Source organism: Ovis aries, chromosome 16, assembly GCF_016772045.2.
Source record: "Ovis aries strain OAR_USU_Benz2616 breed Rambouillet chromosome 16, ARS-UI_Ramb_v3.0, whole genome shotgun sequence".
Taxonomy (NCBI): domain Eukaryota; kingdom Metazoa; phylum Chordata; class Mammalia; order Artiodactyla; family Bovidae; genus Ovis; species Ovis aries.
The window spans coordinates 15048616-15060737 of record NC_056069.1 but is presented as its reverse complement, the minus strand read 5'-3'; the positions used below and the strand labels follow the sequence as shown (position 1 = coordinate 15060737).

Below are 12122 nucleotides of genomic sequence, written 5' to 3'. Positions count from 1 at the left end.
CAATTTCAGCCAAGCTTTCAACTGAGTAATTTTGATCAATCCCTTGACTACTCCAGACTGTGGTTTTTATATCATTTCTAAGTTTCCTTTGGGCTTCCCTTGTGGCTCAGACAGTAAAGAATCCACCTGTAATGCTGGAGAGGCAGATTCAATCCCTGGTCGGGAAGATCCCCTGGAGAAGGGGATGACAACCCACTCCCGTATTTTTGCCTAGGAAATCTCATGGACAGAGGAGCCTGGTGGGCTACAGTCCGTGGGGTCTCAAAGAGTCAGACATGACTGAGAGACTAACACTTTCACTTTCTTTTTCTTTCAAGTTTCCTTTAAGCTGCAAAAATGTGTGTCTGTACATTATAGAATTACTTGTCATGGTTAAAAAATAGGAGTGATCTAAATATTCAGTAGAAGATTAATTAAATAAATAACACTATACCTAGAGGCTAGAATACTGTGCAAACCTTGCAAATGACAGTAAGTGGAAAAAACAGATTATAAAACAGTTTTACAGTATGACCCATATTTGAAAAAGAAAAGAAAATTATATAGCTAGGGACTTCCCTGGTGGTTCAGTGGCTAAGACTCTATACTCTCAATGCAGGGAGTCCAGGTATGATCCCTGGTCAGGGAAGTATTAATAGATCCCACAGGACACGGCTGAACATCCTGCATGTTGCACCGAAGCTCTCCAGTGCTACAACTAAGACCTGGAGCAGCCAAAGAAATATTTTTTAAAAATTATACAGCTAGATGTAATTGCAAAGATATGCACCAAAATTTTATAATTTTTCCTTTCTGGGTAAATTATTTTCATTTTCTCTTTTATACATATGTGTGTATTTTCTAAATATCCTGTATTAAACATTAAAGGGGGAAAATTGACTCATATGTCGTCTTGAATATACACCTTGATCATACTTGTAGAATAATCTCAAAAACAGGCATATTTGTCTATGTGGTGGTTCTTCTAGTCACTGGGCAGCTAGAGGCAAAAAACAAAAACAAAAAAAAACACCTGAAGCTTTGCTTGTCCTCTAGGTTACCTTCAAAACTGCTTTAGACTCGTTCATTTTCCTGATTTGGAACTACTGATCTAGAGAGAAAAAGTAGGAGAAAGCATTTCTCCAGCAGTATTTGTTCTGTGTCCTGGCGGGACTGCCCCCGTTTCACTGGAAAGAATAATTAGAGAGGAAGCAGGGGCGAGAAAGTCGGGAGGAGAGACAGCCAGGAGGCTTTTGATCTGTGCTTCTTCCCTAGAGCATCCTGTCATATTTTTTGCCTGTATGTCAGTGGTTATAAAGATAAAATGAGAGACATCAGTGCAAGGACTTAGTGCACCTTTTGCACACAATTGCTCTATAAATTTCTGTTCATTCACACATGCCTCTGTGAAGAAAATAACTTAGGTACTTACTAAGTGTGTGATGTGACCTCACAGCATCCTCGTCCCCTGTGTGCCTCAGTTTCCACTTCTGCAAAAAGTAAGAGTTATAATATCTGTGAGAATTAAATGATGTGACGAAGGTAAAACACTAAGCAAAACGTCAAATACCTCATAAGTGCCAGCTATTATTATTATTATTCCTTTTTCCAAAATCCCTTAACCAAAAACTCCTTGTGATATTGGTAGGACTTTCATGGCAATCCAGAAAAATAGAATTGTATAAGCTTATAGCTTTAACAATTTGGGAGGGGAATGATAAAAATAGTTTGGAAGATTGTATTTTGATTAGAAAATGTATTTTTTCTGCCATTTCAGTACTAAAAAAAGAGTATTATTTCAAGCACTCAGGAATAATTCCTCTGTGATTTGACACCAAGAATAGAGTATTTCATTTCAGAAAAAAATGCCTTAGAGAAATGATGAGCCACTGCTAAACGCAGTCACATTAGAAAATGACTTTGGGTTTAAGGCAAGTATTTTTCTATTATAAAAGTCATTAGGCTTTTAGAAATGTTTTCAATACAAAACAATATATATGCATAAAATGTAATGAGTGTACCTGGAGCATAAAATATAGAGTGTACCTGGACCTTTGCTGTCAGACAAGTTCACGAGAACTAAGAATAGGAGAGGAATGGGGAAAAAGAAACTTTGACATTGATGGTTGCAATTCACAAGCTTTATTAACATAAACAGGATCTGAGAACAACATAGGCCAGTGGTTCCCACACTGGATTCCAGTGTTGCCAACTGGAATCACCTGGGAAACTTCAAAATATATTAGGGATTGGGTCTCATCCTCAACGGTTCTGATTTAAGGGTAGAGGGGATGGCCTGGGCTCCAGAATTTATTAAATATCCCCAGGTGATTCAGATGCATAGATAAGTTTGACAACCACTGGCATAGACAAAGGGATCACCAAGCAAACAAAAGGCGTCTCCCTTCCTTTTTCCTCAAGGGGATGTTCCCAGGCTTTGCTCCTGCCCTCACCTGGAAGAGTTACATCCACGGCCCAGAAACAATTTATGTTACATCATCTAAGACCAATGACCAGATCTCAGACTCTAATCCTTGCTAGGCCAGCATCACGCCACCTCCCTTTCTCTGCCTCAGTTTTTACAGTCTTCCTTAGCTGTGCCTGCATTACTTGACCAGAAAGCTGGCTCAGACAGTAGAGCGTCTGTCTACAATGCGGGAGACCCGGGTTCGATCCCTGGGTCGGGAAGATCCCCTGGAGAAGGAAATGGCAATCCACTCCAGTACTATTGCCTGGAAAATCCCATGGACAGAGGAGCTTGGTAGGCTACAGTCCATGGGGTCGCAAAGAGTTGGACACGACTGAGTGACTTCACTAAGAGCTTCCATGGGCAGGACTTTAATTCTATACTAAATGACATCAAGAAACTGGGAGAACATGTTTCAGTCACAAATTTTAGGTAGAAGCCAAAGTTCGAACGGTAGCTTTGAAGGATGTGGTGATCAATAGGCAAACAAACTATGGTTTGAGCTCTGCTCTGTATGTCTTTCAGTAGGGGAGTGGCCTCAGTTGGGCCAAATATAAACTCAGCTGTTGAACTAAGAAACAAGGAAGTCATCCACTCATATTTTTAACTTAGTTTATGCTTTATTGCTTACACTGGAAATAATAATATAAAGTACTTTTTGAACAAGAATTTGAAGCCAAAGAAGAAACTAGGAAATATGTAATAGATGTGGATTATGAACAGGAGTTGGTGATGGACAGGGAACCCTGGCATGCTGCAATCCATGGGGTCACAAGGAGTCAGACACAACTGAGCGACTGAACTGAGCTGGTGGACAAGATGAGATTCTATAGAAGAGATTTTGTTGGCCTGGAGTGATAAAAATAGCTTTAAGATTTAAGACTCCTTTAATGATAAAAATAGTCTCCCATTGTCCTTAGAACATACCTCTGTGATGGATTTATTCTTGTGCTGTAGGTGAGGAAATGGAGATTCTTAGAGATTAAGTGTTTTACCCAAGGTCACATAGTAAATGGCAAGGTCAGGTCTTGAACTCACGACCTCTTGGCTCACAGGCCACTAGACTTCCTCTGGTGCCACCATTGGAAGAACATAAATAATATCTGAATGTGGTTCAAATTCACTTGATAATTTATCATTTTTGCTTCCCCCTTCATTTTTTAATAACTGCCAGGAACTGTTCTGTTATTGGTCAGTAATTATATCAATTTGGGTTTTTGTTGCAAGCAAGAGCAGCTTACTCTGGACATCATAAGCAAATAGAAGGATATTTTGGAAGGTTGATGGGGAGATCATACAATCAAATGGGGCAGTGTGAGGGAGGGCGTGGAAAATAGATGTAAACCGAAGGAGACTATATGGGCTACATATCAAAAACAGGCCGGCCAGGATGTTGCCCTGGCTAATCCTACTGATGGACACTGCTGCCCCCAAATGAGTCCTAATCACCCCTTCCTCTTGGGTCACACTTGAGTTTCAGAGGCCTGGAAGGATTGCCCAACTGGTCATGTGCGGCTAGCACCCTGGCTGCAGGGAGTAGAGAGAGTGACTGCCCTGCATCAGCTTCCATAATGGGAAGCAGGACATTGTGACCCCTCAGCACCACTGATAATGGGGAATCTCTTAATAGGTAAGACAGGCTGAATGTTGAACAATGAAAGAAAGGACTAATGTCTCCTGCAAAACAACGGTGGTTTAAAAGATGTATCTGTATTTTTCTATTTTCCTGCAGTGTTAGGAAAAAAACCTCATAAGACAGGTTTCTAAGGAAATTACAAGCTATTATAAAAATACATATATTCATTTTTTTTTATTTAAAAATGACTCAAAAGTCATTGGAGACATCAATTTGAGAAGAATGAGAAGAAAGCAAAACTGCACCTGGGGAGTTTGTTATCTGCCATCTCCCAAGTTTGGAGGTCTGAGGGTTTACACTCTCCTTAGTGTTCCAGTCCAGCTCCACTGCATAAAGAGTCACCCCAAGCAGCAGGGTCACAGCTGCTGTCAGCCAGACTCTGGAAATGCCCTCCTTGTTCATTCAGTTATTCTGCCTATATTTATCATGCACTTCTGTGTGTGCTAGGCACTGAGGCTTCTAGTACCCCGTTCTGGGATTTCAAAATTAAAGATTCATACACCCTTTAAAAATAGATCTTGTTTGTCCCTGTGTGTGATGGGCCTTTCTTGCATGTATGAGTTTGAGTCCCTGTGTCGTAAGTACGTTTCAATGTAAGAATTAGAGATAGTCTCATTTTTCAAACCACATAAGGGATGTAGGTAATTTACAGAATCCCTGTAGTGATAACACTGGGGTAGTAAAGAGACTAATATGAGACAGTGTTTAAAATGTGCATCGTCTTGGAAATTCACCTCTTGTTCTATCCTCTGGTTTCCTACCTGCTAGGTTTCTGCTCCCCCCACCACCCCTTTCCTTGCTATGTACATATCCACACAGCTAAAGTATAAAAATTCCTTACTGGTAAGTGCTGTTTTTAGAGAGAAACTTCGGTCTTGAAAAATTTTGTTTCATAAGTCTTTTGGGCACGCTCACTGCCTTTCAGAAAAATTAAAGAAAGGAGCTCACCCAAGACAAGTTTATACTAAAAGTCAGGCTAATTTTGATGAGAAAAATGGAGCTGGAGCCATAAATGGAAAGAGCTGTATAATGACTTAATGTTATCATTGTTTAAATCTTTATCTAAACCATGCAAGCACTACCACAATTTGTTGCAATATCCTTTTTTCCTGAAGCTGAACCTGGGTTGTATCAGCCCCATGTCTGTTTTTTATAAACCAAAACAGAAAGCACTCCCTAGAACAATGAGGCTTCATCTGTAAAGCAGAGAGAGGCAGAATGGGCTCTATAAAGAGCATTTACTCTTAGAAGAAATTGTGTAAATACCTTTTCAAGTGTCAAAATAATAACCTTTTGTTTCAGGAAGTTAAATTGTTAGAGCATCTGTGTTTGCTTTCCTAAGTATTCAGAAGGCCATTTCCATTTAAAAACAATGAGTAAAAAGAGTGATGATCTAGTCTCCTACTTCACAAAGTAAAAGCATCAGCTGCTCAAATACCTCTAGAAATAATGAAACAAAATTTCTCTGTTCTTCGGTCCCAGGGGCACTGCTGTTACCTTTAGTCCACATCCGACCTTCTTTGAGGAGTCTGATCCTCCCAGGCCCTACACACTTCCTTTCCAGGCCATTCTGCTCTGGTTTGGGTAGCTGGGGGTTTGTCTCACATGGGCTATTCTATCAGCCTCTGCTGCAGCGTGAATCACTGATTTTATCAGACAACCTCCCCGCCCCCACCCCCACCCGCCCTTCCAGGATTGTTCTTGGCTCTTGTGTCTCTGAATCTCTTTTCTCATAGCTTCATCCTATACACATACTGATTGAAATAGAGACCACTGCTCTTGTGTCGTTTCCCCAAGACACCGCTAACACGATACTGCTGTTACCAGGTAATCTCTCCTCCTGCCAGAGTATCCGCTGGTTGTCATCCTTGAGAACTCTTCCATCAGTTGAAATGGTCCAAGAGATAATCATACCAGTTTCTCCATTGAGCCACATATGTAACCCCTTCATTTCTTATCTTTTGAGTGGAACATCATCTCCTACCTGAATTCAGTTCTCTTCTTACTGCTTCTGAAATGCATTCAGTCTTTTTTGTTGCCTTCTCAGCTTTAGGAAGACTGCTGTCATTGGTGGTACTGAAACTCAACCAGGATAAAATAGGCATTTTCTACCGTGTTTGTATTAATGAATAAGAAGGTGTGGAAACCTAACATACTAGATTCGAAGACAAATGGCTCTATTTTTCAGATTTCATGAGCTTTGGAAAAACATTTCATGAGGTCCAAAAATATCTCCTAGAACAAGGATTCTCAACTTTGGTCGCGTACTAGAATCACCTGGAAAGCTTTTAATAACCACTGATACTTAGGCTACAACACACATCCATAATATCAGCATCTCTATGCGTGAGACTCAAGCCAGCCAGGTGATTCCAGCAGGCAACCAATGTTGAGAACCACAGATCTTAAAAGTGGCAGGTTAAGGAGTTAAATAAGGAGATCATCACCTGAGATTTTCTTTTATAAATGAAATTATATACCTTCAAGAGGTCTGGATTTTAAGAAAAATCTCATACCCATTCAAATGCCTCTTTGTAATTTGACGCATTGCAGTAAAACTGCCCCAAGTAAGAGTTGGAGGTTACTCCAATCTGTTTCTCACAGCTATTTCTGAACTACAGTTACTCTTTCAACAAAGATTTATTGAGCACCAGTATATCAAGCAGTGGGGATACCTCAGGAAATAAAGTAGATGTGATACAGTGCTACACCCTCATGGAATTTATAGAGGAGACTTGTGACAAATAAGATAACAGGCAAGATAGTTACAAAAGTGGTACCTGTACAAAGATGATAATATAAAAGGGTAACAGGACAAGCGTGTCACATCCAGGGCAAGGAGAAGGTAGCTGGTTTGGGTGGTCAGGGAAGTCCTCTCTGTGGCGGTGATGTTTGAGATGAGACTTGAATAGTAAGAGGAACTAGCCCTGCAAAGATCTGGGGCAGAGCATTTTGGGCAGAAGGAGAAGAAAGTGCCAAGACCCTGAGGCAAGAACAAGCTTGGCGAGTTCTAGAATCTGACAGACTGGAGAGGGTGGAAAAGCAGGGCCAGATAAGGTCAAGGAGGGAGCTAGAAGCTAACCCAACCAGGCCTCATGAGGTAACGGATAAGGGTGGATTTGATTCAAAACTGCAGTGAAAAGCCACTGGAGAATGAGATTTGTGTTTTTAAATATGTGGGAGAAGACTTTAGAGGGCGAGAGAGAAATCAGTTGCTCAAGTAGGACTGGCTTATTTTAGAGGTGAAGGTAGAAGGATTTCCAGATGGACTGAAGGTTGGAGAGGGTGACATGGAGGTGGGAGATGAAAGGAAAAGAGTCAAACAGGAATCCTTTGTCTTTGGCCTGAGCAGCTGACCGGACAGTAACGCCTTGACAGGAAACAAGGAGGTCTAGGTGAGGCACACTTTGGGGAATGAGAGAGAAAAAAATGAAAAGCTCTATTTGAACATAATAACTTTGAGATTTCTTTAGGCATCCATTAATATCCATTAGAAGCTAATGTCCATTGGAACAAGCCTGGAGCTCAGAGGAAAGGTCAGGGCTATAAATTTAAATTTGGAAATCATTGGCATGGAGGTGGTATTTAAAACTTTGGGACTGAATGAGTTCACTTAGAGAGGTAAGGTAAATGGACAACAGAAGAGAACTCCGGGCTGAGCATGTTTAGAAAGAAAGGCGAGACCCAGGCAACACGGCTGAGGAGGAGCCAGGAATTTAGGGTTGGAGTGCCCTGGAAGTCAAGATAAAAAGTGTCTCAAAATGGAAGGTATGGGGACTTTCCTGCTGGTCCAGTGGCTGAGACTCTGCACTCTCAATGCAGGGGGCCCAGGTTCGATCCCTAGTTGGAGAAGTAGATCCCACATGCCGCAACTAAGAGTTTGCATGTTGAGACTAAAGATTCGCCTGCTGCATCTAAGTCCCAGAACAGCCAAGTAAATACATAAATAAATATATTTTTTAAAAAAGATGGAAGATGTGATTGTTGTGTCAAATGCTACTGAAATGTCAAGTAAGAGAAGCAGGGGATTTTGTGAGAGAGAGGTTCTTGGTGACCTTGATGTGAGCAGCTGGCAGAGTGGTAGGGACAGAAGTCCAGATTGGAGAGCTGAAGAGGGAACAGGAGGTGGGGAAATGGAAGCAGTAGCTATTGACACAGGTGCCAAGAAGTTTTGCTGTCCCTTAGAGGCATGTATTCATCCCCATCCTGATTTAGACCATAAAGAAACCCACTCCAGTGTGCACGTTTCTCTTGTCAGGGTAGGTGAGTACCTCAGATGCCTGACCCCAGCCTCAGTGTCATATACTCAGTGCATCCCCTGGTGGGCACAATGCTGCAAAAAACCTGAATGAATGCTTGGGATAGGATTGATTCTGCTCTCACCCCAAGAGTGAATAACTTCTGAAGAGATGCTTCCTACCAGGCTCATCTCTCCAGCTCACCATCAAAATCAAAGAGCAAAACACACGGTCAGCTTAAGAGCTATAAATAAAAGCTGATCATTAAATGACAAAAAAGCTAATATAACTTAGATATTAAATAACACAAAGTAAGACATCCTCAAATTCCTATTCATTTCCGTCTAAAACTGAACTAGATGTTTCACCCTCCTTCTCTAGCAGATAGGAATGAACCCTTCTTCCTCTATGGAGATTAAATGGTCTTGCCAACACCAATATCAGTTTTTTAAAAGGTGGAAATCTAGTCTTTTGGAAGAAAGTTTCAGAATCAAAATGTATAACATGAAGAAGATCCAGAGACTTAGTTGCCTGGGGTATCCATACAGACAAGCCTTTGGGGTGCAGTCGTAATTGAAAAAAATACTGTGGAGATACCAATTTAAGTCTATATTTTGCAGAAAAGGATAATGTGTAACTCTCAAAATCAAAATAGTCTTGCACTGTGTAGCAGGCTTTCAGAACTGGAGTCCTAATATCCTCTTCATGTAGGGAATATCCTCTTTAAATATCAAGGCACAGCCAAAAGGAAGCTCATAATCTTGGAACAGGGCCGCATTTAAAGACAGAAACCTATAGTCATAGCAGTAAAAACAAGGTATTTCTGATTTCTGTGGGCAAACCTCAAGTGGGAGCAGGAAGTAATGATCACAGTGAGGGAATAGAGAAATAAGAAAATTCTTAGAAGGACCTTGTGAGCATTAGATATCTTCAGAGAGGAGAACATGAAAAAAAAAAAATTGTGTTAACCCGGATGATTATGTTCCTTCTGGTGTTTATTGCCATGTACATTCACAGTTTAAAAAAAAAAAATCCAAATAGGTTGTAGTAGTAGTATGAAAATCTTAAACCTGTTTGTACTTCTTCCTGCAATTTATCTTTGTTCAGAGAGGGGTTGATTTTTCATCAAAGCAAGGAATATATATAAGACACTTCACATTTCAAAACAAAATGTATATAAAGCGTACATGTTATCTGTCAACCAACAACACAGAACATCTACATCTCAGCTACTATTGGTATCCTTTCAGCTGACCTTCACTTTCTTAAGCCTGCTGGATTAAGAGAAGCTCTCCATTTCTTCTGTAAAACCTCCTAATGCCCACACTGTTGTTGTTGTTTAGTCTCTAAGTCATGTCTGACTCTTTTGTGACCTCATGGACTGTAGCTCTGGAGTGGGTTGCCATGTCCTATTCCAGAGGGTCTTGAACCAGGGATCTAAACCATGTCTCCTATGTCTCCTGCATTGGCAGGCAGAGTCTTTACCGCTGAGCCACCTGGGAAGCCCAAAATGCCCACATTGGAAACCATCTAATACATGCTATGGACTTCTGCACACCACCATCCAGTTGAGTTATGTGCTTATCAAGAGTCAGTTATGTTGGTTTCCAAACATGTTTATGCTATAATTTTAACTATGTAAACTGGTGAGATAGGAGGGGCAAAAGAGACCTGTTAACATACAGATTAAGTAGTTGTATACCTTAGAAAGGGACCATAAAAGTGAGCTGGTGAGAAAAAATTACTATCACAGTAGGTGTGGACAAGATAACTGTAAAACACCAGGTGCAATAATCATAAAATTTTAGGAGGATTTTGCACTTGGTGTGAATCACAAGTATTTAAGTTCTTGCTGCACTTAAAAGAAATTGAAAGTAGAAATTGGAGATGATTATTATGGGTGTGGGGTTTTGTCAGATGGAGAACACTGATCACATTCAAAAAGAAAACCTTTGCCTTTCATCAGCAAACTGGTGGGTGACCATAAATGTATGTCTCAGCTTAAAATAACAATTTAAGATACAGAGTTAGAGCTGACTTACTGGTCACCCAATTACCAGTCTCAGCAACACTGGATAAGAGAGCTTCTACTGTACCTGCTAGGGATGTTCATTCTAGAGTCTCTGAGCTGTGCTTCTCACTAGAAGCTTGGCTAAATTATTTATATTCAAGAGAGATATCCTAGAAGTAGGTTAGCCATGAATTTCTCTCAGTTCTATCCCTGGGTCAAGTCAAATCCCCAGAAAAGCTACCATTTTGATCTAGATTATGATGGATATTCCCTCACAGAAATATTTCAGCGTTAGACTCTTGACTTTTATCAAGAATCCATAAAAGAGATGATCATATAAAGACTATCTCTGCCTGGTCTGTCAAACTGCTATTCTAAGCTTTCTGATAGACTATTCAAAGCCTGGTATATGAAGACCCACAGGAAAGTTTCACTCAGTGTTAAATGCCTGACGGCAGCCACATGGGAAAAGTGAGAGATGAAGGAAAGGGAGGGAAATCACAGCCTTGGACGTAACTGTCTCAACTGATTAATTATAAAGCTCCTCTTTCCTTCTGCTTTAACATGTTTTCATGTCAATTTATGAATTTTAAGGGTTGATAAACCTAATTAACATGCATTATTTAACCTCAACCATACATATAGCTAATTTTAATTTATATCAGTTTTAATAAGAAAACAATTTTTTTCAGCTTCAACACTTAACATTTTCCAAACATTTCCACTTTATTGCCCTGACTTAATTTTTATCTTTTGAAAATTTATTTAGCTTCAGTTCAGTCACTCAGTTGTGTCCAACTCTGCGACCCCATGAATCACAGTATGCCAGGCATCCCTGTCCATCACCAACTCCCGGAGTTGACTCAAACTCATGTCCATCAAGTTGGTGATGCCATCCAGCCATCTCATCCTCTGTCGTCCCCTTCTCCTCCTGCCCCCAATCCCTCCCAGCAAGAGGGTCTTTTCCAATGAGTCGACTCTTCACATGAGGTGGCCAAAGTATTGGAATTTCAGCTTCAGCATCAGTCCTTCCAATGAACACCCAGGACTGATCTCCTTTAGGATGGACTGCTTGGATCTCCTTGCAGCCCAAGGGACTCTCAAGAGTCTTCTCCAATGCCACAGTGAGTAAAATTTGCCTTTTTGTTGCACATTTTTATAAGTTTTGACAAATGCAGACAGTTATTCAAGCACCACCACCATCAAGATGCAGAAGAGCTGGGACTTCCCTGGTGGTCCAGTTGGCTAGGATTCTGCGTTCTCAACGCAAGGGTCCCGGGTTCGATCCCTGGTCAGGAAACTAGATCCTGCATGCTGCAACTAAGACCTGGTGCAGCCAAATAAATAAATAAATAAAGTTTCTTTAAAGATACGGAAGCGTTCCATCACTCCAAAACATTCTCTCATGCTACCTTTCACAGTCAGTTCTTCTGGGAATCCCCAGCCCCTTGGCAAACGCTGATCTGTCCTTTGTCCCACTATTATTGCCTTTGTCAAATGTCATATAAGTAGAATCACATAGCATGTAATCTTTTAACTCTGGCTTCTTTCTCTCCTCTGAGATTCCACTTGATTCTACTTGAACATCGTCCATGTCATTGAATGGTCGTTCCTTTTTATCGCTCAGTAGTGTTCCATCGTACAGATATACCACCTTTTATTTATCAATCAACTAAGTGAAGAACATTTGGGTTATTTCCAGTTTGGGTGATTCTGAATAAAACTGCTGCAATCATTCACATACACGTTCTGGGGAAAACATAATTTTCATTTACTTGCAGTAAATACCAA

At 40.6% G+C, this 12122-nt stretch overlaps 1 protein-coding gene and 1 non-coding gene across 2 annotated transcripts in view; both read left to right on the top strand.

Annotated features, from left to right (window-relative positions):
* RGS7BP (regulator of G protein signaling 7 binding protein) overlaps positions 1 to 12122 on the top strand; it is a 108727-nt gene that overhangs the window by 21314 nt on the left and 75291 nt on the right. The gene's annotated exons all lie outside the window — the stretch shown is intronic.
* TRNAE-CUC (transfer RNA glutamic acid (anticodon CUC)) lies at positions 11558 to 11631 on the top strand. Its single transcript has one exon. It is a non-coding gene; the product is annotated as a tRNA-Glu (tRNA).